Below are 25,598 nucleotides of genomic sequence, written 5' to 3'. Positions count from 1 at the left end.
CTTGAAATATATTTGAAACAAAGTATTCGTCTTTTGCCTTAGATACAGTATTGGCGATTTTTTGCAGACTATGCGAAAAATATTTACCCAAATCCGGAAAGAAAAGGTTAACCGCTAGACTTCTCTGGTTTATTAAACAAGCCTAACTTCAGTTTAGCTAAAATCGGTTTAAAAATCTTTTCCGTGTGAAACACTAACCATAGTTTATGAATCAAACTTTAGCTTATTAAGTCTTTTTTTTGCCTCGTGTGAAGAGGGTATAAGTAAAATGTTTGAGATTCTTGGCTATTAAATGTATTTTAACGTCGTTTTATTGATGAGATTAAGAAATTGAACGCCATTAAACGTATGTAAATGTTGTTTTATTGACAAGATTATTTTTGTTTCCAAACTGTCGTAATTAGTCACTTTGAATGATTGAGTAATTTAAATCAAATGCTGTAAACGTTTGTAGCTAATAATTTGAACGATTAAGAGTTAATTACCTCGTCTCGTTTCATTAATGTTACGCTGATTGCTAGGAAATGAGCCGAAACGAAACGCGTAGTTTCAATACGATAAGTTGCGTAAATTCGTGTAAGGAGACTGTCTAATTAGGTAAATCGTGGCCGTCAAGACGTAGTTAATAGTTCCCGAAATGTATGATCTCTTTTATTTCGAGTAATTATGAAAATATCTACATTTTTTAGTTGGCTGGAAAACGGATAAAACCCATCGGGAAGAGCGTGATACCCATTTCTAGGACATTTTTCGCATCTTTAACCTTCCTGTAGCCAACCAGGGTTCGTATCAATTAGTAATCCTACAAAATGAATAATTTTCAAGTTTAAAATCTTATTTAAATTACCATTTTGCTAAGCCTCGGTTTCGAACTTGGAATTAGGACTGGAGTGGGGTAGCAGACGACAAAACAAACGGTCATTAAGCCAAGCCAGAGCGCAGGCGCCAAGCGACTGGCCAATGAGCGTCTATGGTGGCTTTTTCAAACAGTCTGGGAAATAGCACACTTCCTCTGGTCCAAAACCAGTTTATAAGTTGCTTGGACTAGTTTTTTAATTCAAAAAGTGGGGTTTACTGGTCCTCGGGACAATCATAAAAGGTCACAATTTTACGGCCCTGGGGAAGTATTGTATTACATTGAAATCAACTTGTAGGAGATTTTATTTCCTGGTCCATTTCCTGAAGAAGTATTCATATTGATATTTTCATTTTAAAAAATAAAATCATTTTTTTCCAAAAATATGGTCACTTTTATCCATGAATATGTAAATTTAATTTTTAAAATTTCCACATTAAATTCTAAAGTTTTTTGGATTTTTAGTGAGAAAATATTTAACAGGTTTTTATGGAATCCTTTGATATCCAACCATATACTCTATCATTTTGGCATATATTGCTGTTACAATCATTTTATCAATTTCTGTATTCCGGTATACAGTGTTGCCTAAACATAGCGCAGAAAAATGTCCCATAAAATTTGTATCCATGGCATCCAAACTCGAAATCGAACCTCTAATTACTCTTGCAGATGCTTGGTGAAATTCGCGAAGTCCGTCCTGTGATATGTACAACAACTCACTTTTTTAAATTTCTATCTTTTATGTAAAAAAATATTTTCCTCGAATAATTTTTACTTTTATTAAATTTTTAAAATTTATTTAAAAAATGTTTTTCAGTTCAATTTTCCTTAATTTAATATTAAGAATTTTTGCAAAAAAAATTTTTCACAGGAACGGGAACATGAACTTTATATTCATCACTATTAGGAATCATACTATTTACATATACATTATTAGTTTTGTACAGTTTTTTTAAATTTGATATTAAAAAATTTTGTACGCTTTCGGTTTTTACATAAAAAGGAACTTCAGTTTTATCACTTTTATATTTTATTTAAGTTTTATTTTTTATTTAAAAAGTGTTATTAGAAAATCCTAATTGTTTTTATATTTTTAGAGAATCATTAATAAAAAATATTTTCAATCTTATGAAAAAATCTTTTTAGAAATATTTTTTTTAAACTTATTAAATCTTTTATAATATTTTTTTAAATGAAATCTTTTTCTTTATTTTAAGGTTTAAATTTGAGCAAAAGATTCATACTATTTACATAGACATTGTTCGGTCAATGTTGTCCCCTGAAAGTCTTCTAAATATTATTATTTTTGCTTTCATATCTTGAAACACGAATTAAATTTTTCAAAATAGTTTTTCAACATATTCATAAAGATTTTCTTTAAATTTTTTGGCTTGTGGCTCTCCATCATCGTCTTCCTCGTTTGGAATAGTTTTAAAACTACCCACATAATCCAAATCGCAAACTGGAAATTTACGTTATCCTTTTATAATATTATATATTGAAGTGACGGCCAAGTTGTTAGACTTACTACCGGCTTCATTCATTGCTTCAAAAATATAACCGCCCTCCGTCAATATTTCTTCAGAGTTTTCTGCTAAAGAAGAAATTTTATTTATGAATGAAAAGTTATAGTATAATTTTAACTCCAACCTTCATTGGTGGACGCGTTGATGTTATCATGTACTTCTGACGTTGATTCTCCTAATTTGTTGATCAAAAAATGAAATATTATTAATAATAAATAAACGTAACACAATCATTTATCATGTATTACCTTGATAATTAGTTGTTTGCCAATTTTCGGAAGTCTCTTAATTTGTGGAGGAAATAATGAAATTTTTTGAATAATAAATTTAAAAAACTTTGAAGTTTTATTACAATAGTAACACAATCGATTATCAGTTATTACCTTCATTAGTTTTTTCAAATTTTCGTTAGACTCTTAATTTGTGGAGGAAATAATGAAAAATTAAAAATTTTGAAGTTTTAGTATTAGTAACACAATCATTTATCAGTTATTACCTTCATCATTAGTTGTTCTCAAATTTTCGCCTATCTCATCTGTCCTCAAGTCTTGAATATTCTTCTCTGAAAATTTTTAATTATTTGTAACTTTAAAGTTATAGTGTAGGTTTTACGCTACTATTTACTATATATCACCTTGAACGTTAGTTGTGTTTAAAATGTCTTCATTTTCTCTCCTTGATTCCCCTAATTGGACCACCAAAAATTTAAATATTAATAACTAATTAATTAATAATTTTAAAGCTGTAGTATAATCGTAAAGCATTCATTATATATAACCTCGACCACTCGTTGGTGTTAAATTTTCGTTTGTCTGTGACATTGATTTTCCTACATTGTCCATTGAAAAAATAATTTCTTTATTAACTTTTAAGTAATCCTAACTAAACCATTTTTTTAAAGTATTTTTTACCTTGAACGTTCGTGGCGTGTCCATCATTATTATCGACCAATGTGTCTACAATAGCATTAAAAAATATTATCGAATTTATAGTTGTAGTATAATTGTAACGTAACCAGTTTTATAGATTATCGTCAGCGTTTTCAACTTCCTTTGTACTTGACTCAAGATATACCTTGGCTGTAAAATAAGTGATTGTTAACAAAATTTTATAAGTTTACGTTTAAAAGTTTGAAAATGAAGAGCCTGTATACAATTATCTTAAACTGATTCGGATAGTCATAGATTAAAAAATAGGTTTTTAAATGGTGTTCATGTCTTACCGTACATTAATTCTTTTATTCTTTTTAATGTGTCCGCAAAAGTGTTTCATTTTAATTCTTCTTGAAGTTGTGATAATATTGGTAATGATTCAAATAAATCCGACACTCTGTCACTAAAATTCTGTGGGAATTTTTCCCTTAACGTCTCCGCTACGAAGTCATTGTCTTTTTTTTTGTTTAATGACTGATTTCAAATTTTCAATTTCTTGTTTCATTTTTATGAGGCCTAGCTCCACTTGCTCCATTTCTTCTTTCAGTGTTATTTTATGTTTTTCCATTTTCTACAGGGTAATAATAACCAGGAACGATTTATAACAAACATTGATAATGTTGTATTTTTATCCGACATTTAGTTATTTATTTGCAGGCCCATTTTTAGAAATATTAAGAATTACTTGGAATTTTTTTTCTTTAACATGTAATTTTTTTTCTTCTAAATCCAACAAGCCTTCACGAAGGTTGTGTTCCGTTGCTTCTTTCGTTTGTTTTTGTGCCACTTCTTCGACTGGCGTATCTGAAGCGTAAATATAATTAAAACCAACTTGCCGATAGTTAATGCCTGTGTTATTGTTAAAAAAACTAAATAGGTCATGTGCGCTTATATATAGTTTTCATACATAGAGGCCAGGTTATTTGTAGCTTAGTAAACGCCAAGTAGTAGCCCGGCCTCCTCGCGTAAATTGTACGAATCCTTTAAGTCTGAGATTTGTTGTTCCAGGCTTTATTTTACAAAAACTTTGTTGTATCCGTAATTTTTCGTAAGTTAACATCATGAATTAATTGATCAACCCCCTCCGATCTCATTGACGTTTGCACGAAAATCGTTTTACATGACACAAAATTTATCTTACCTTCATTCAAACAGTCCAAAGAAGGATCATCTTCGTTTCCAACGAATGGGTAGCTCTCCAATAGCTCTTGAGGCAGGCAAATTTTTTTTTCCAAATTGGAAATAGTTCAATTATATTTTTGTAGGCTTCTACGATTTCTGGTTTTAGCTGTTCCACTAGCGATGTCGTATAGCCATACTTTGCGACTTCACATCCAAAATAAAAACGTTTAAATGAAACTAAGCGAATTAGTCTATGGAAATCAGCTTCGTCTAAAATATTTCAAAGTGGCCCTTACACACTAGTTTTACTATTAGTGAAGTCACTAAATCAGCGAATGTGCTCTCTCCTTTCTTGTTTAATCTTTTTCCCATACATTGAGCGAAACGTTTCGAAGATTTATTAATGCTCGAACAAAGCTTTGTTCGCCAAAATGTTTATTAAGAATAAATTTAATTTAACATATCCTGTTCTAACAAAAGGTGTACTTGTATCGATAAATTTAGGTTTAAAGTTTATCGAATTTAAACGCAAATTTTTCTATTATATTTTTACATTCGCGTCACCGTTATGGATTTATTATTTTGAGATTTTTTGTTCAAATTATTCCTAAAATGATGCCAATGATATCAATTTGATACGTTTTCAACTGCGCGTTTTCAATATAAAATCTTTGAAGAACTGGACGATCAAAATAATGTCGCGCCAAGTCCGTCGTAGATTAAATGTATACCGCGCTAACTTATTAAGTTCATTTTCAGCTTCATGTTAAATATAAGGCGTCATTAGAAAAACCTTAAAATTTCATCTCCAAAACGGTTTGACGTTTCGGCAAATTATTTTATTACGCTATTTAATTTCCCCCGTCATTTTGAGTAATTTAATAATTTTTTAAAATTACGTAAACCTACATATTATTAGCATTTGTAAAGTACGAGGTTCATTAAATATGATTTTCCCTTCTAACATAGGTAACTCCCAATCTCTCATAAAAAAATTTCCTCCGGCTCATCAGTTATCAATGTATGACTTAGATGCTATAAATGGTTTTTCTTTCTTACGTTTCTTTGGGGTAACTTTCGTACACAATTTTGTACCACGAATACATTTTTTTGGTTTTCTCCTTGCACATGTTGGGAATTTCCTCCTCCAATAAATACAGTCCATTAACCTTTTCAATGTTAATTTCTGGGTTTGAGCAAAACAATATTAATTGTTTAACGACGTCGTAAATTCTATAGTTCGATGATTTTGGAGCATCTTTTTCAGCGTTATACGTTTCTTCTACCTTTGCTGCTATATATTTTATTGTTAAATATCTTGCGCCTGAAAATGTTAAATATGGAAGAATATATATGAATTGTTTTGCAGATTTATTTCTCCATATATTATGTCTATTTTAACGACTATTTTTATTTTAAAATTAAGTTAAAATGATTAAATTAAAATCTAAACTATTCAGTTTGCACTTACTCATTTTTTGGCGTTAATTTTACTAAAGACCTGTTTTAAAAAAATGGAAATATTAGAACAAAGATTTATAAAACTTGATCTCGTTTATAATTCGCTCTTTGGTGTTCGAATTTAGTCGATCCTAAATTAAACCATTTCAGGAAAAGCATAGTAAATGTACCCGCGGTAAAGTTTACCCTATTCAATAAGTTAATCTCGGGTTAACTTCCTCTACTACTTTCAGTTTTATCACGATTGATCACCGTCCATTTTGTTATGTGCAAGTTAAGTAAAAGTTAAGTTGATTTCCCGGGAAATATTAAGCTTAAGTTTGAGTCTCAGTCCCATTTCGCAAGTGTCAATGTGCCTCATGTTTTTATCGAGAGTAAACCAGTTAAATCGGGGTTTGAACAATTCTTTAACGTTCAAAACCCCACATTATTAGAAATAAAAGCTCTGGATTTCTTATCATTGTGTGTAAAACGTACTTTAACACTTACCAGATTAGATTTCCTTCGAATGTTATAAGTGTCCACGTAATTTCTTTCTCTATCGTACAACAATACCTGTAACAGAATGAAACTGGTTGTCAAGTAAACTCATTATTTTGTCTTCTGTACTTTATAAGTTAAACTCATGTTTAGTCCCTTTACCAAGCATTTCAGGAAAAGCAAAGTTACTTTACCCGCGGTGTAGTTTACCGTATTCAATAAGTTAATCTAAGGTTAACTCCCTTTACTCCTCTTTCTATTATCAGGATTGTTCTCCGTCCATTTTGTTATGTGCAAGTTAAGTAAAAGTTAAGTTGGTTTCCCGGGAAATATTTAGCTTAAGTTTGAGTCTAAGTCCCATTTCGCAAGTGTCAATGTGCCTCATGTTTTTATCGAGAGTAAAGTAGTTAACTCGGGGTTTGAACAATTCTTTAACGTTCAAAACCCCACATTATTAGAAATTAAAGCTCTGGATTTCTTATCATTGTGTGTAAAACGTACTTTAACACTTACCAGATTAGATTTCCTTCGAATGTTATAAGTGTCCACGTAATTTCTTTCTCTATCGTACAACAATACCTGTAACAGAATGAAACTGGTTGTCAAGTAAACTCATTCTTTTGTCTTCTGTACTTTATAAGTTAAACTCATGTTTAGTCCCTTTACCAAGCATTTCAGGAAAAGCAAAGTTACTTTACCCGCGGTGTAGTTTACCTTATTCAATAAGTTAATCTAGGGTTAATCCCTTTACTCCTCTTTCTTTTATCCCGATTGTTCACCGTCCATTTTGTTATGTGCAAGTTAAGTAAAAGTTAAGTTGGTTTCCCGTGAAATATTTAGCTTAAGTTTGAGTCATAGTCCCCTCAAGTTTTGGTCGATACGAATATTATAAACGAGTTTACTTTGGGTTTTGAACAATTCTTTAACGTTCAAAACCCCACATTATTAAAAAGTGAAGCTCTGGAAACGAAATTGGAAACATACCTCATTTGGGGACCTTCGACCAGCTCCAGTTAAGGACTTCTATCTATTGACACTTCGTAAACAAGAATGAAAATGGTAGTTAAGTAAAATGGTCTACTTCGTGTTGAACTGTAGGTTGATCCCTTTTCTTAGAACAAAATTGCCAGTTTTGGACGGTAACATTAACTCTATTCATTGGGTTAATCTCAGGTTAAGTCCCTTTACTAATGTTTCTCCTATCCTGATGGTTCACCGTTCACTGTAAAATGGGTAGTTAAGGAAAAGGTTCGGTATACCCCCCTCTATTTGTTTTCATTCCTTTTAAGATTTTTATTGCTTTTACGAATGCGTCAAAAGACGAGGGTGCCGTCGCTCTTTCAAATCTCGTACACAAAAATTCACTAAAATCGCCGTGATATCCATGTAATCGTTAAATTAACTGCAAAAATTTGGTAAAACATTCAAATCAGTATAAACAAATTAGTGAAATCTGTAATGTATCTCTCAAAGCTTTACCCAGGGTTCATACAACTTTTGTAAAAAAAACATTTTCCAGGGATTTCCAGGGATTTCCACATATACTTCCTCGAGTTTTCCTTAATTTTCCTGTATATGGGAGTATCCTATGGATCAAATGTTATCGAAAGAGGGGGGCAAATAGGACTATTATACAATCAAAGGACCCCTATATCTAATTTAAACAGAGTTATGAGCCTCCAAAGTTTAGTGTAATGTTAATCCTACGGAGGGAATATTCACGAACATTTTGCTTAATTATTCGGCAAATATCTCTCAATTTACATAAAAAATTCTAAATTTCCCCGAGTAGTTTTTGTTAACTATTTATTTAACCTCATTTTTCCATTTTCCCCTGTTTTCCTTTTTTATGGTTTACAGAAATCCTTCCAATCTTTTAATTAAAAAAAGTTAAATTGACCTCCAAATCAGTAAAATCATTATTTAGTCATTGAAATCATGAAAATCTATAGTGTTTTATTATCAAGTACGCTCTAATGTCGGTCCCCTCGGTCAAGTTCTCCCTTATGCCATGCACGTGCGGAAATTTGTTCTCACGCTATAGGATCGGGAACTCCCTATCTCGTACGACAGCTTATTCTGTATATACTCTGTTACAACACCGGTTTGCAGCACGCGCAAAGTTAAGTGTCTATGTAATGTAGCTTTGTACGTGCTGTCAAGAGACTAAAAACTTCAGGATCTTCAGGATTTAAGATATCCGCTAGTTTTTTAGCTCGAGTGCACGGACCTCTAGGCCTTAGTTTTCAAATACGTGTGAAATTGTATACAGCCTACCACACGTATTTGAAACTAAAGCCTAGAGGTCCGTGCACTCGAGCTAAAAAACTCGCGGATATTTTAAATCCTGAAGATCCTGAAGTTTTTTGTCTCTCGACAGCACGTACTTAGCTACGTTACTTAGAGACCTAGGTTTACGCGTGCTGCCAAACGATGTTGTAACAGAGTATATACAGAATAAGCTGTCGTTCGAGATAGGGAGTTGCCTATCCTGTAGAGTGAAAACAGATTTTCTCACGCGCATTCTTTATCCATGCCTATGCCATAAAATAAATTTTCTCTGCCGTTTATGACGCCAGATGTTTTGTTTTTCTTTTGATCTATTTAAATGTAGTAAAATTTTTACTTTTTCCTACTAATTTTAAGATAATTCTGCTTATAGAGACATTTTGAAAATGTCGCGCATAGTTTTTAAAATTCTAATTAGTTTGAGATTAAATGTATAATATGAATTAGGACCTCCGACGTACTGCGTAACGCCCTGCCTTCATGTTAACAAAATTCCAGTGGCTTGTTGTTTTGACGGTTGGTTCACGCAAAATATATCTTTGGCTACGTTGGTGTAATTCGAAATTTAGCGATTCATATAGAAAGGTTGGTTAATGTATTTTTTTATTGTGGTTGGTATATTTTTAAGAAATGATTTCAGTGAAAATATACATGGATGAAAACGTAACTGTCGTCGATAAAGTTATATATCTACTAAATTTAAAGAGCTCTACTGATGACAGACTTCGCAAAATAGGGGTTACTAGTCTAAGGTAAATATTAAAAAATAATACATTGAGTTTAACAAATATTTTATTATTATACAACCATTTCAAGACTAGTAGTATTGAAACCATTTGTACCTCGATGCGAGCCTATTTGGTGGTGCTTATTTTACTCCAAGTACCCTGGCCTCCTGGTGTAAATGGCATCAATACTCAGATGCGTGAAACAAGTAGCATAGTAAGTTGTCTTGTAATTTACTTGGACCTTTTGGGTTGTTCAATAGTCAGATGCGTGAAACAAGTAGCATAGTAAGTTGTCTTGTAATTTACTTGGACCTTTTGGGTTGTTCAATAGTCAGATGCGTGTTTTTTCAAAAGGGATGGTGTTTTCCCTTTCCTGAACGATTTCCTCTGGGTGGACTTCTTCTGGTTCCGCTAGTTCTTCTCCGGGAGAAGGCGGCTCTTCGTTTTCCTCTATTGGAACGTCAGGGGTTTGGTACAACTTGAGTTGCGACATGTTGATTGGGCCGGTCTTTTGTCCCGAGATCATGTCTTCTAGGACGTAAGCTAGTGGACTTCTCTTCTCTATGATCTTGTAGGGACCCGTCCACTTTGGACATAGCTTGGCCATTCGACCCAGGTTAGCGTTGGATAGGGGATGAGTCAATTTCCAAACGATCGTCCCAATGTCGAACTCTAGGTCTTCTCTCGTGAGATCATAGTATTTTTTCTGTTTGGCCTGAGCCAGTTTCGAGAAGGTCTTGGTTAATTTCCACTGGTCCTTCAAGATCTTCAAGGTCTCCGAACGATCTTCAAATTCCTCGATGGGCATCCCTATGTCGATGTCCCATGGGAGTATCGGTTCTCGTCCCATGTTTAAGTAGAAAGGAGATCTTTTAGTCGTTTCGTGGGGAGCTGAGTTTATCGCGAACGCAAGAGCGTTCAGGGTTTCGTCCCACGTTCTGTGATTGTTCTCTACATATATGGAGATGGTTAGTCCGAGGACTCGGTTTACCCGCTCAGTGATGTTCGACTGAGGGTGATAAGGTGAAGTGTGAATGGGTCCAATGTTGTATAATTTGCCCGTATTGTGCCATAGGGAGGACACGAACTGAGTCCCTCTGTCGCTTAGTATATGCTTCGGTGCTCCCCATCGACACACGAAGTTCTTCAGTGCGAGGGCGTATGCGTCGGCTGTTATTCTTTTTAAAGGGATTAGTTCGACGAATTTTGTCATGTAATCCGTGAAGACGAGGAGGAATTTGTATCCTCTTCTACTGATTGGAAAGGGTCCCATGATATCAACTCCTATTTTGTCGAAGGGTCCAGTCGGAACTGTAGATATCATAAGACCAGGTGTCCTACAGTTACTGATCTTGTATTGTTGGCATAGGACGCATTCCTTGACATATTGCCTGACGTCCTTGTCGAGATCGGGCCATCAGTATCTATGTCCTACTTTCTCTCGCGTCTTGTATTTACCTCTATGGGCAGAGAGAGGATGATCATGCAAGAGCCTCATAGCTTCTCTTCTGAGAGATTGAGGTAGGTAGATTCGCGCTGGACAAACTCCTGACGCTTTTCGGTAAATGAGATTGTTTACCATCTCGTACTCTGTATTGTCTGGAGGGTTATCTTGTCTCAATTGTTCAATGATTTCGCGAATAACAGGATCTTCCCCTTGAGCGGTAATGATATCATCGCGATCAAAGATATGAAAATTCGCGTGTGGATTTGGTGGTAAAATATACGCGACGTGTGAATGATCTGATGGTGCATTCGACTCTTCAGATGGTGTGTCTTGATTTTCCACTTCCATGGTGGAGGCTACAGATAGGCGAACAGTCCTATTGGAGCTCGCGAAAGGGCGTCGGCCACGACGTTGTCGACTCCTTTCTTATGTTGAACCTTGAAATCGAACGTCTGTAGATACATCGCCCATCTGACGAGTTTTGAGTTTGGTTCTTTGAGTCCAAATAGCCACTGTAAAGCTTTATGGTCGGTTACGACTGTAAAAGGTTTACTTTCCAGGTACGGGCGGAAATGTCCAATGGCCCAATATATCGCTAGACATTTCTTTTCGAAGTACTGTACTATGCTTCAGCGTTTCGAAGATTTATACTAGCGTATGCGATTGGGACTTCGATTCCGTCTTGAATCTGAGATAGCATTGCACCCAAGCCGGCATCTGACGCATCTGTTGTCAAAATGCTTGGCGCATCCGGTTTATACGCTGCCAATGGTGGTGAGCTGCAAATGGCGTCTTTTATCTTCTGGAAAGATTCCTCTTGGTCAGGACCCCATACAAACTTGACTCCTTTCTTTTTTAATTGATTGAGTGGAGTGGCTATCTTTGAGTTATGAGGTATAAATCTATGATGCCATCCGGCCATTCCAAGGAATCGTTGGGGTTGTTTTAGCGTCTTTGGCTGAGGATATTTCTTGATTGCGTCAACCTTGGAATGATCTATGTAAATTCCGGTTTCGTTGATTACATGTCCGAGGACGACTGCTTCCGATTGGGCGAAGCGGCATTTCTTCAACTAAGAGTTAAGCCAGCGTTCTTTAGTTTATTCATTACGTACTCCAGAGCGTTCTTCTGCTCTTTCCATGTCTCGGAGGCTATTAGGATGTCGTCGAGATAAACGACGATAGCGAATTTTTCTCCATCTCGGAAGACTTCATCCAGGAGACGCTGGAAGGTACTTGTTCGTTGCAAAGTCCAAACGGTAATACGTTAAATTCGTAATTTCCCGCGTGCGTTATGAAAGCTGTCTTTGGCGCACTTTCTGGTTCCATTTCAACTTGCCAGTATCCAGATTTCAAATCCAATGCGGTGATGTATTTGGGTTTTCACAATTTACTGAGAGTTCCGTTGATTCTTGGAATCGGATATGGATCCTTTGGGTGATTGAATTTAGTTCTCGGACATCAATACAGAAACGGTATTTCTTCTTGCCTGTGCCGGATCCGTCGTCTTGCTCTAGGATCACTACTGGCAAGGCCCATGGTGACGTAGATGGCTTGATTATTCCATCCTTGAGCATGTCATAGATGCTTTTTTCGATAATTTTTTCTTGGCATCACTAACTCGATATTAGAGAGCTGCAACTCCGTGGAAGAACTCCGAAACCCGCTGGGTTCCGCGTTTAAGCGATGGGAACTCCAGGAGTTGGAAATGTTTTTCTGAGATAAAATTGGAGTTGGGTGGCAGTGGAAGTTTTCGTGTGCGGAGTTGGGAGGCACTGGGAATAATGATATTTATAATTGTGGAGTTGGGAGGCAATGGAAAATTATCTTAAAACATGGAAATCTACGGAGTTGGAAAACTTAAGTCTGCCAAGTGGCAGGGCTCCAATTTAAAAGCGGACCTTAGCGTTGTTTGTCTTTTGAAGCTTCGTATGAAATTCTTTTTTCACTCTTAACCCCACGTGACACGCCCCCTCAGTGAGTCTCTCACACAATGGGGCCGCGGGCGCTTTCCTTTTCTCTTAAACCCATTGCCAAGAGTCTCCTTTCTAGCTTTGAGGCATATTAAAGTAAGGCAGTAGGCATATTAGCAGGCACAACTTATAACAGAATGAACTCTAGTGTTAGTATTTCTTGATACGTGAAGTTTGTGGACTTGTCCTTTAAAATAGCATTTGCGAAGCGAATCAGTCCGATTTTAATTAAGTAGCTAATTTAAGAAACTAAGCATAAAATATGACTCAACGACAACGCGTAGCGCCTTTTCCCCCAAATCTAGTTTAAAGTCTAGAAGAATTTTACGAGTAAATATTATTCCTTATTTGAAAATCATAATTTATAAGCACTCGTGATATCAATTTCAGGCCAAGTTTGAAAGAAAACTAATGAGCTACACGTTTTACTTGAACTTTCTATTTTTCCAATTCTAAAGAGTAAAGAAATCTTCCAAAGACTAGAAACTAGAAAGGTTTTAATGGACGAAGTTAGAAGGAGTTGGGAGGAGTTTAAGAAATTTTAATTTCCATGGAAGGAATTGGGTGGTGTTTAAGAAATTTTATTTTTCATGGAAGGAGTTGGGAGGAGTTTAAGAAATTTTAATTTTCATGGAAGGAGTTGGGAGGAGTTTTACATTTCGCTTGGCGGAGTTCTGCGGAGTTGAAACTTTTGATTATGGCATTGGGAGGAATTGGAGTCATTGTTGTGTATCGCCTTGGAGTTGGAAGGAGTTGGAGGTTAATATTTTCATTTTGCAGCTCTCTACTCGATATGGCCTTTTGTGTATCGGCTTAGCATTTCCTGTGTGGATTTCATGGACCACTAAGCTGGTTCTTCCAAACTTATCAGTAAAGAGTTCCGGAAATCGGAGAAGGAGTTCTTTCAACTCTCTCTTCTGCTTATATGAGAGAGAGGTTGATTCAACCGCTTCGTTGACGTTAGAAACCATTTGAGGTGAGGGAGGAAGCTTATCCTCTGAGACTTCTACGAGTTTTAATAATAGTCCATCAATATTACAAGTTAATTTTCCAAAATCGATCATGGTTTTCCAGTCTTCTAGAAAATCTTGGCCTAAGATTGCATCGCAGAGAAGTGAAGGGACGATGTGGAACTCTTGACTAAATCTCCTCCTCGTTATATCTTGTTCAAATTTAATTTCAAATTCTAATACGGTAGAGCCTTCAATGAAAGAGTATTGTCCATTTCCCATTACGATACATTCTGATTTTTCTGAGTTCGGTTCAAATGTGATATCCCGTCGAAATCTCTGTAAGGCCCGCCATTGGTCTAAACTAATCATGGAAACTTCTGCCCCATTATCGATTCTAGTCTGTATGATTGTGTGTTCAAATTGAATGTTTATTAGATGTGGTTTTCTTTTGGGGAGTCCTCTTCTTCTTCGAATTGTGGCTAGTCGTAAAGAGGATCGTGCCACGATTCGATTTTCTTCTCTCGGGACTATTGTGTTGCGGGAGGGAGACGTCCCCGGGGATTCCCTCCCGGGTTGGCGTTTCCCGGAAACGGACCTCTTTGTCTTTCTACCCTTGGGGATGGACATTCGCTGGCATAGTGACGCAAGCCACCGCAGTTGAAGCAGGTGACTGGTCGGTCGTCCTGGACTCTCGGAGGATTCTGACTCTCCTGGCTTGATTCTGTGGACGTCTTGGAACGAGCTGTAGCTCTTGTTGCTGAGGCTGTTTTCTCTGGGTGCAACGTCAGGATTTCCTCTCTCAAAGACTCGAGTTTGACGAGGGTATTCGTCTCTGGGGAGGCTTCGTCTTCTTGGTGGAGGTCTTGCTGCAAGGTGGGGTTGCCTTGGTTGGGAACTGGGCCTCGGGAAAGGAGCTCGATAGGTTTGAGGATCATTTTGGACGGGGGTAGGATTGTAATATCCTTCCTGATCGGGGTTGTTATTGTTCCCATACGGAATGTCCATGTTAGTATGAGTTCCCATGTTCGGGATGTACCCTTGATTCGTTCCCGTCTGGGAATAATCAGTTATAGGGGAAGCTATTGGTTGTACACCCGAAGACTGAGGAACTACTTGTTGAGAATTTACTTTAGGTTTGGGTGCTATATACCCGCAGGGCCTGTTGTATGGGTGGCTCTCTCACATCCATATTTTGTTGCGCGATAGGACTTTGGTTGTCTTGGGATGAGAGGTTGGTCTAGCTCAAAAGTTTGGTCTATCTTTAGGCATACATCGTGCAAGTCTGACAGCGTTTGCGCCTGGAGAACCATAAGTAACCCTTTATATTCCATCCTTAAATTTTGTTTAATTATGAGGAGTAATTTATCTTCCGGTATTGGGGGGTGTAAATTCTGATTTACCCTCACGAAATAGCCAATAAACTCGTCGATGGATTCATTTTGTTTTTGTCTTCTATTATGTAAAGCTATTCGGGCCTTAGCTCCCTCATCCTTAATCCTATAATGACGTTTTGGTCGTCCCTTAAATTCTGCCCAATGTACTCCTTGGGGAAGGGAACGATACCAATATAGAGCATTGTCTCTTAACAGGAGGGGCATGAAAAGCATTTGATCATCCTCACTGATTTTATGGAAGCTTACGTATTCCTCGAATTTTCTTATGAATTCAGGAACGCTTTCATTTTTTCTACCATAGAATGCTAACCTTTCAGGGGGTTCTAAGCCTTTCACATTGCCCTGGTTAGACACCGCTAGGTTCGAAAACATTTGCAAGACTGACGCTAGGAAGGCTGCCTGTGGGCACCTCCAGTATTTGGACTACTCTGTGGTTGAGGGTTTGATGTCCCGTGGGGTTGACTAGCACCTTGTTTACTTTGAGGTCGAAAACTAGGTGGGGACTGAGAAATTCCCTGTGGAGTCTGTCCTATAGGGTTCTGGGTTTGTCCAGGGTTTACTTAACTGGGTCTATTTGGCCTACTAGGGGCACTTGTATATTCGACCGAGCTTCCACGTGGAATAGCCCCACTGGGGGAGGTAATTTGCATTGGCATTGTCGGAAAGTTCGCAGTTGATGTGGTCTTAGGTACAACTTGCTTTGGGGGACCCCAACTATTCATAAATTGCTTGGCCCTTGCATATGAGTTTACTTCAGCCTCTGCCTTTTGTTTGGATGGACAGGGTCTAGGTATCTCATTTAATTTGACTAAATCGGGGGTACTTTGCTCTTGTCTGTTTCTAATTAGGCTATTCCCCTGGAGGTTTAAACTTTGGCTCATGCTGTTAAAGAGGGCTAAATTATTCTCATGTCTAATTCTTTCTTCCTCTCTTGAATTATTAAACCTATAATTTGGAGAGACCGGTTCTACCCTTTCGTCCCTTGTATGTAAATACGGGGTCAAATCGAGATTATCATCCCACGGGGGATCTTGGGTTTTGGGCATATGCCATATTTAAATCACTTAATCGAGGGGGGCGTATAATATCCGCGGCCACGAGGTAAGGCTTAGCTAACGGTAACGTTGATCCTGAGGATTCCGAAATATTTCCCGAAGCTGAGGAGGATTCTGTATCGTGTCTTTCACGGTATAAATTTGAATTTGGGCACGATTCGAGAGGGTTCATTTAATTTTTAAATAATTTAATTCAAAATTATGTATCCTCTAACAAGCGTTTAATTCCAATTTAATCCGATTATTCCAAATAATTTAATCTGATGATATCAATTGTAGATTTAATAAAATATATGATTCAACCCGCTTGAAATAAAAATCGAAAAATTCTGCCTCGTATGTTCGAGAAGGAAGGGACCCAATACGGCGGCGTTCTGTCTAAACTTGAACTAACCTGTAACTAAGCACGCGAATCGGGCCCGACCACCCAGACGGAAAAAGGGACCGAGGCTTAGAAAGACGGGCACGGTACCATTTGTAACAGTTCCCAATCGGAAAGTACTATCGGGCCGGCCGTTTGAGGGGTTGTTACAAGTCCCTTAGGTTCAATAGTGAGGGGAGTTATTGTAGGCCTAACTTGAAGCCGTCACTATCGTCCCGTAAGGGAAATTAATCCAAAGAAAAATAAACATACCTTTTGTGATCTTTGAATAATTTATTAGATTTGACGTATTTTTAACTCTCAAAATTTTAACCGGATCCAAATTTGGAATCGCGACAATTCACGGAGTACAAAAATTGTTCTTTACTTTCCGAAATAAGAACACGTTCTTTAGACCGAATACTGACCGTGCCTGGTCAAGTGGGAAACAAAAAGCGAACTGAATTTTGAGTAACTACCGGCGTTGCTTATCGCCTTGGTTTGTTTTTGGGACTGGGGTTATGGATAAGAAAAGAGGAGGAGCTTAGATGGCGGCGGGCTGAACATAGTCCTAAAGTTGGACGAGGCTGCTCAGCCCTCCGTCAACGTCTGCAACGGCTTCAGGGGTGAGGCCACTGCAACCCTCTAGGCCTTTTGTCAGTTGTCTTCGGCATAGAATTCTTTTTCTTTATCTTTTTCGGCCGCTTCGCTTGCTGATTATTATCCTATTTTATATTAAAATACTTTTTACTATTGACACTGGTGAGGTCTCAAAACCCAAAATGACGATGGTAATATATTTTCCATCTGCCATGGAGGAATAATAAAAAGGAGAAGTAAAGAGATCAGACTTCTCTGGCCACCCAACCCAACAGGTCCTTCACGCATTTGAGGGCTGGCATCCAAAGTTTGCCTTTTGTTCTCTATTTTATTTTCCTCAATGGCTGTTACATATATAAGTTGGTCCTGCTTTATTTGAAAAAAAAATTGTACTTACTGAATCATCGTCCCTTTCTGGGGTTTCTCTAGAATTTCTTAGGTCTTCACACTCTGGTGGCGGTTCCCTTGGTTGCCTTTGTTTTTTTATGATGCCTTCCTCTTCACTGTCTGAAGCTATCTCCCTAAGTTCACGGCTCTTCTTTGTTCCCACATTAACACACCCTATTACTTTACCGTTAACAACTCCGCACGTACAATTGCTATTGCAAAGTTTGCCCGCTTTTACGCAAGGACATAAGACCCTGCGACTAACGCGTTTATTGCAATTGTTTTTACAATTGCACGACATAGTTGTAGCCATCCGGCTAGATTCCGCCATTGCAATTGGCAACATAAGAAATAAATTGTTGAAAAATATTTTTGGGAAGGGTTACGACTAAACTTTACGGTATGGTAAGGGAAAATGAAATGGAAATATTGAAACGAAGAACTGTGCAAACCACTTCAATGTGATTCAGAGGAAAATACGCTGGGGGGGGTTAATCCTTTGCCTTTCATCTCCCTTTTTGGCCCCTGCAACGGATCAGCCCCTTTGTATGTTCCAATATTGAAGCTGTTCTACCCCTCCCCCCTTTTTACTAAAATGGTCTATTGAAAGATCTATAAGGTTCGTCATACTGTCAAGTGAAATGGTCCTTTCTTATGGAAATCTCATATAGCAAATCTATTCTAGGAGAGCGGTCGTTCTCTTAGATAAGACTTGATACTGCCTGTAATGCTAAAGGAGGATTCTTTGATTGGCCGTAACCTTTTTCGTATTGTGTTTGCTACTTTGAAATTTTTTAGGTGGTTGTGGGTGCTTGTGGGTGCTTGTGGGTGCTTGTAGGTACTTGAAGGTATTTGTGGGTACTTGTGGGTGCTTGTGGGTTCTTGTGGGTACTTGTCGGTGCTTGTAGGTACTTGTGGGTTCTTGTAGGTACTTGTGGGTTCTTGTAGGTACTTGTGGGTTCTTGTAGGTACTTGTGGGTTCTTGTGGGTGCTTGTAGGTACTTGTGGGTGCTTGTAGGTACTTGTGGGTGCTTGTAGGTACATGTGGGTTCTTGTGGGTACTTGTGGGTGCTTTTAGTTGCTTGTGGGTGCTTGTATGTACTTTTGGGTGCTTTTAGTTGCTTGTGGATACTTTTAGGTGGTTGTGGGTGCTTGTGGGTGCTTGTAGGTACTTGAAGGTATTTGAAGGTATTTGTGGGTACTTGTGGGTGCTTGTCGGTGCCTGTAGGTACTTGTGGGTTCTTGTAGGTACTTGTGGGTTCTTGTGGGTACTTGTGGGTTCTTGTGGGTACTTGTGGGTTCTTGTGGGTGCTTGTAGGTACATGTGGGTTCTTGTGGGTACTTGTGGGTGCTTTTAGTTGCTTGTGGGTGCTTGTATGTACTTTTGGGTGCTTTTAGTTGCTTGTGGATACTTTTAGGTGGTTGTGGGTGCTTGTGGGTGCTTGTAGGTACTTGAAGGTATTTGAAGGTATTTGTGGGTACTTGTGGGTGCTTGTCGGTGCCTGTAGGTACTTGTGGGTTCTTGTAGGTACTTGTGGGTTCTTGTGGGTACTTGTGGGTTCTTGTGGGTACTTGTGGGTTCTTGTGGGTGCTTGTAGGTACTTGTGGGTGCTTGTAGGTACTTGTGGGTGCTTGTAGGTACATGTGGGTTCTTGTAGGTACATGTGGGTTCTTGTGGGTACTTGTGGGTGCTTGTAGGTGCTTGTGGATACTTGTAGGTGCTTGTGGATACTTGTAGGTGCTTGTGGATACTTGTAGGTGCTCTTGGGTGCTTGTAGGTACTTGTAGGTACTTGTGGGTACTTGTGGGTACTTGTGGGTGCTTGTAGGCACTTTTAGGTACTTGTTGGTACTTGTGGGTGCTTGTGGGTGCTTGTAGGTACTTGTGGGTGCTTGTAGGTGCTTGTAGGTGCTTGTATGAGTTTGTAGGTACTTGTGGGTGCTTGTGGGTACTTGTGGGTGCTTGAAGGTATTTGTGGGTACTTGTGGGTGCTTGTGGGTTCTTGTGGGTACTTGTCGGTGCCTGTAGGTACTTGTGGGTTCTTGTAGGTACTTGTGGGTTCTTGTGGGTACTTGTGGGTGCTTGTAGGTACTTGTGGGTGCTTGTAGGTACTTGTGGGTGCTTGTAGGTACATGTGGGTTCTTGTAGGTACATGTGGGTTCTTGTGGGTACTTGTGGGTGCTTGTAGGTGCTTGTGGATACCTGTAGGTGCTTGTGGATACTTGTAGGTGCTTGTGGATACTTGTATTTGCTCTTGAGTGCTTGTAGGTACTTGTAGGTACTTGTGGGTACTTGTGGGTGCTTGTAGGTACTTTTAGGTACTTGTGGGTACTTGTGGGTGCTTGTAGGTACTTTTAGGTACTTGTGGGTACTTGTGGGTGCTTGTAGGTACTTGTGGGTGCTTGTAGGTGCTTGTAGGTACTTGTATGAGTTTGTAGGTACTTGTGGGTACTTGTGGGTACTTGTGGGTGCTTGTGGGTACTTGTGGGTGCTTGAAGGTATTTGTGGGTACTTGCCCCGGGTACTTGTGCGTGCTTGTGGGTACTTGCCCCGGGTACTGGTATGAGTTTGTAGGTACTTGTGGGTACTTGTGGGTGCTTGAAGGTACTTGTGGGTACTTGTAGGTACTTGTGGGTGCTTGTAGGTACTTGCCACGGATGCCTCTGGGTGCTTGCAGGTACTTGCCACGGATGCCTCTGGGTACTTGCCCCGGGGGGCTCCTGGGTGCTTACCCCGGGAGCTTGTAGGTACTTGCCCCGGGTGCTTGTAGGTACTTGCCCCGGGTGCTTGTAGGTACTTTGCCTCCTCCATAGGATTAACATTACACTAAACTTTGGAAGCTCGTAACTCTGGTTATATTAGAGATACGGGGATATCCTTTGATTATGTAATAGTCCTATTTGTTTCTTCCCTCCTTCTTTAACATTTGTTCCCTAGGATACTCCATATACGGGAAAAACCTGGAAAACTCAGGGAAGTATATGGGGAAAAGCCTGGAAATTTCAGGGAAATTTGTTTTCCAAAAGTTGTATGAAGCTTGTTATGGAACATATGTTATAAACTCATGGTTTTAGTTATATAAAGTTTTACAAAAGAAGCGATATCTAGTTTACTAGGGAGAAGGTATAAGATGCCTAAGTATTCGCGCGCTATAGTACCAGTCCCACTTTCAAAATACAAGGGGGACGTAAAAGGAGGAAAATACGTAGTTTCTAGTTATTCGCGTCGCGTTTACGTGAGGTTTCTGGTCCGTGACCAAATAAGCATTTTTTAAACTGGACATTAGGCCAGCGACTTTCCTGACTTGGAATAAATAAACTGGTCCGTGACCATTGACCAGAGCACGTCGTCTGCTAAACTAAAGAAGTGAATAATTAAAATATTGGAATTTTAATGTGTGGAGTCTGATAACCCTTGAACTTTCTTAGTAGTCTCGTGGACCACTGACCCCCCCTCCGATTTAATTTTTGAACTGGACCAGGCAATTTTTAAACAGGCCATTTGCCCTGTGTCACCGCCTTATTTCCCACGCTGGCGCGAGTTGCTTTGCGTTGTCGAGTGCGTGATGGAGTTCCCTATGCCTGGAGTCCCAACCTTGAAGGAGAGAGGAATGGAGTAGAAACCCCCATACCTTTAGCGTTGCCTGTGTACCCCCACCTACGGCAACATAGTCCTCTCAGCGTTCTCAGCGGTTAGGTAGGGTCGTACTGGACGAAATTGTAAAGGGCGCTCCCTCTATCTTCAAAATAGAAGCTAGTTCTCATACATATAAAATGGCGCTCCATGGCAGCACTTAGCAATCGCCTACCGAAGGGTAGGGGCGTGCGCGAGGTATAAGGGGAGAGATACGGTGCCGCAGGTCGCCCATCATCATTTCCAATCCATCTCAACTCCCTTATCCCTGTCCCAACCCCCGCGACTTCCAACCACTAGCATAGCCCACTCTATCACGCTCTCTTTTCCCCGGCTACATATTTTGAAGATGGCACTTTTTAGGCGTATTAACAATCTTGAATCATCTTTGTGAACTTTTAGGGTAGCCCTGACTATATTTTGTTTAAGGTTTTAAGCTTAATATCAAACTGACGTTAGTTTATGCTACAAAAAATTTGAAATTGACAATTTCGGATCGTCTTCATGAAGTTTTAAGGATATCCGAATTTCATATTGGGCTTATGACAATTTTGAGCTAAATGTTAAACGGACATAAATCAGCATTTTTAAAAATTTTGTAAAATTGTCAATTTGGTCCTATTTCTGGAATTTTTAGGGGGGCGTCTCGCGTTTCAATAAATGATTGGTAAAAATTGTATTATGTTAATTACAATAAGAATACAAACTTTTATTGATTTACGTTTTTTTTGAAGTATTATTACAAATAAATGTCTGATTGAGCTAAAGTTATGCTCCCCTTTATATATGTTTTTGCTTAGTGCAGAGTTTGAAAATGTAAAACAGTTTCTTTACATTCTTAATTAAAATGAAGACTGAAGGAACAGATATTAATCAAAAATGTCTTGATTAGAATCAAGATCTAACAAGTTGGGAAACCAAAATGAACCTCTCCGAGCCGAGACGAATTTACTTTCTAAACACAGGTCCACCAGCCAATGAGAAAACCCGGAAATACATAGTTCAAATTGGCGAAATATTGCCAAGGTCTTTAGCAAAGGCTTAAGCGTTTAACAATTTCCTTTGTATCCTCAATAGTTCTTATGAGGACCTAAAATATATCACTGAAGGGTGTATTTAACTTTCGGCTCACTCTGAACCGTTAACACCTCCTATAAGAGGACGCGAAACAAGGTCATTACTAGTTTACGTCTAGAGTATCTTATTTCACAGACCCAATCGTTTCAACACTCGTGGATAGATGAAGAATTACCATCCATATTATCTAATGAATATAAAAAATGCGTTTACCCTATATGTAAATGTAGTAAAGCTGAATTAAAAAGTAAACACCAAATTTGAAATGTTAATATCAAAAGATGTTCTTGGAATATTAAGATGAAACAGAGCTTTATAGCTACAGAAGTACTTAAAGAATCGTAATGCCAAAAAATATTTAAAATATTTCCATTTAATATTCTGCAAAAAGGAAATGTTATCGCTTTGTAAGAGATCTTATCATCCTACTCGCTTTATATTAACTTTGATATGCGTGTAGTGTTTCGATTCGGATGCAATCTTCATTACTCGTTCTATATAAACTCTCACTTGTGTCATTACAGAGAAATAAGTTTATCTTAAAACATCAATTAAATATAAATGATATTAATTATTTTAATCGCCAGTAAATAACTATAAAAATGGTTAAATCTTTTAAAATAAAGTTGTTCCTATTATCTTTCGAAACTTTGCTAATATTGACGTTTTAAGTGAAGGGTACCCCTCTTGCCCGCTTTCTTCAAATTTTGGGGTATATATACGATTCGTTTCCATTGTAATAATAGATAAAAACGCATTCGCGTGAACCGATGGTGGAAGCCCTGCCATTGGGAGGCTAGACGTTTCTCGTAACCCTAGCCGATCGCCGCGTATATCTTAAAACCAAACGATAACGATGGAGAAGAAGCCGGAATGGACAAAGACCTGAAGATGGTGGTGCATAGAAGCTGGTGTCAATGTGGGATTGACGAAGAACAGAAGATGGTGGTGCTTACGAACCAGCAAGTACAGGCTAGTGTCCATGTGGGATGGGCAAAGACTAGCAGATTGTGGTCCTTACAAGCCAGTTAGTAAAGACTGGTGTTGGCAGATGAATGGCCAAATTTCCGTGAACCGCGAACGCGTTCCGGAAATCGGGTATTTGTTTGCTCCCATTTGTAAACTGCGAACGCGGTCACGTGGGGTGTGATAGACAGACACACAGACAGACAGACACACACAGACAGACAGACAGACAGACACACCCACATGTCCAGTGTAATACCTCTCCGTGACGTCATCGTCACTCGGAGAGGTAAAAAGTATCGATAAGACTGAGGGTGTCACTTGTCTGAAGGTCAGATATTTATTTTTCTTTTTAATTGAAACTTGAATGCATGCCTAAGAAAAAACAACGTTCCATTTCCGTTTTCCGTTGAAATAATTTATTTTACTGGTAATCAATTTCAAAAATTTACTTATCTCGGCCGGTATTCACCGAAACTGACAGAAGTCTAAATACAGGCAGAGACAAAGCTCTAAAGCCATCGTTTGGTGTTGCGACCGTCTGACATCAAAAATGCCCATTCAGACAAATATCAGTAGGGCGGGGTTAGCTCGATTTGTCGAAATTAAAAACAAATATTTAGAAAAAGGATTATTTCCGAGGTGTAAGTCACTACTATGTAATAATGCTAGCGATTTTACATCCATGCTTGTTGATTAAATTGTTTAAAATATAAAATCGTTAAAATTATAATTAAGCTTGGTTTATTTTAATAATTCATACTAAAGTCGACTACAATATTATCATGAAAAGGCTTTGCCCATCCCTTCGGATATAATATTTCCAAAATGTATATATTTTACTGCATTGTAAAATATATACATTTGGTGTTTCAGGAATTTCCTCTCCCAAATTTGGTAAATTCAGGTCTCCTTCATCACAACAAAAAAAACCCCCAAGACCCCTGTATCTTCTCAAGGTCAATAGTAAATATTACTTTTAGAGCGCCATCTATATGTTCCAAATTGCATAAACTTCATTTAATGATAATATAAAAAATATTATTTATATCATTCTAAAATAGTTCTTTAAACGTTTAGCACTATAATAATGTTCATTTCTCAACTTAAAACATTAGACTTTGATAGGTGTAGTTCATACATTAACCGTAAGGGTCGAGTCTGTACAGAGAAAAAAATTTCTGATAAGCAGGGAAGATATCTAAGGGGCATCGCTGGAGCCGAGACTTGCTTTAATGGTCGTTGAGTTTTTATGCCGTCATATCATATAAAAGCGGCACGAAAAGTTACAAAAGTATACAGCACCGCCGGATTGCTTTGGTGCTTGTAGTATATGTAAATAAGTTCTTTACCATCGAATAAAGCAGCCTTGATTGTGGGATCCAAAAGAGAGGCGATGACGTAATCCTCATCGTTTAATTCTTCCTTGAACAGCTCCGCCATAAGCTCCATAAAGGAGCATCTTAACTTAGAAAGATATGGGCTTCTGGTCCCTCTTAACTCCTCGAATATCCGCATAAGGGTCGGAATCATTTTAGAGGCTACTGGAGCTTGTTGTTGGAACATTTCCGACGATATTTTGAAGGGGCGCAAGATTTCGAGCAGTTCTTTTAAAATGTGGACATCATTTTCTCGAGGCGTTTTAACCTTTTTCAAACTTGCGCCGGTTCTTTTGTCCGCCTTCGCTAATTCAATTGTTTTTGCTAGTGCCTCAATCATTCCAGGCTGTATTTAAATATTAAAACGAATCAAAAGTCGGCAAAGTTTCGTAGGGCCTACAAATAAGCGTATTAAACCCATTGGGTTAAAACCTGAGTTAGGCGTTCGGTCGCCATAAAAATCGAATTCCATCTAATTCCATTAGCTTGAACCAGATCTTTGCGACCAGGAGAATAATATTTGATAACGCTTGTCCATTTGGGAGATAGACGAAGGAACGATATCCATTTGTTTATCTTTTTAAGAATTTTTTCATTTCTTGGGCACTTTTTTATGCCTCCGTTCACCACCAGCTGGAGGCTATGCGCTACGCATCTCTTTCTAAATGAGGCCATTACGGTACTGGTTTCCTCAATGTCTCCATGCAGCTCCTCGGAGTCAGCCTAGTTCCTCCGAATTCCATCCAAGAATATTGCCTCCATTTGGTTCCAGTCTACAATTTCACCAGTTTATTTTCAAACTTATTATACGAAATAATAAGATAACGACCTTCGCGAAGTTGAGGAAGCTCGCCTTCGCTTTCCGAAGGCACATCTTCGGCATAGACCATACTCAGGTCATTTGGCCAATTATCGTCAAATATGGAATCCATATTTAAGACCCGAGTTAAGTTTCCGGCGTTGTCAGCACAGACGGA

General features: G+C 38.3%; 1 long non-coding RNA gene across 1 annotated transcript; it reads left to right on the top strand.

The window, feature by feature from the left end:
• The first annotated feature begins 452 nt into the window (after window positions 1–452).
• LOC149664018 (uncharacterized) lies at window positions 453–1,210 on the top strand. Its single transcript, XR_016368442.1, has 3 exons — window positions 453–597; window positions 690–782; window positions 860–1,210. It is a non-coding gene; the product is annotated as an uncharacterized LOC149664018 (long non-coding RNA).
• Window positions 1,211–25,598: the final 24,388 nt, after the last annotated feature.

Source organism: Phalangium opilio, unplaced genomic scaffold (assembly GCF_054372755.1).
Source record: "Phalangium opilio isolate 3A_F unplaced genomic scaffold, DU_Popi_V2 ptg000061l_1, whole genome shotgun sequence".
NCBI classification, from domain to species: Eukaryota; Metazoa; Arthropoda; class Arachnida; order Opiliones; family Phalangiidae; genus Phalangium; species Phalangium opilio.
Note: the sequence above shows the minus strand (reverse complement) of the source record. Positions and strands in the feature narration are given on the sequence as shown.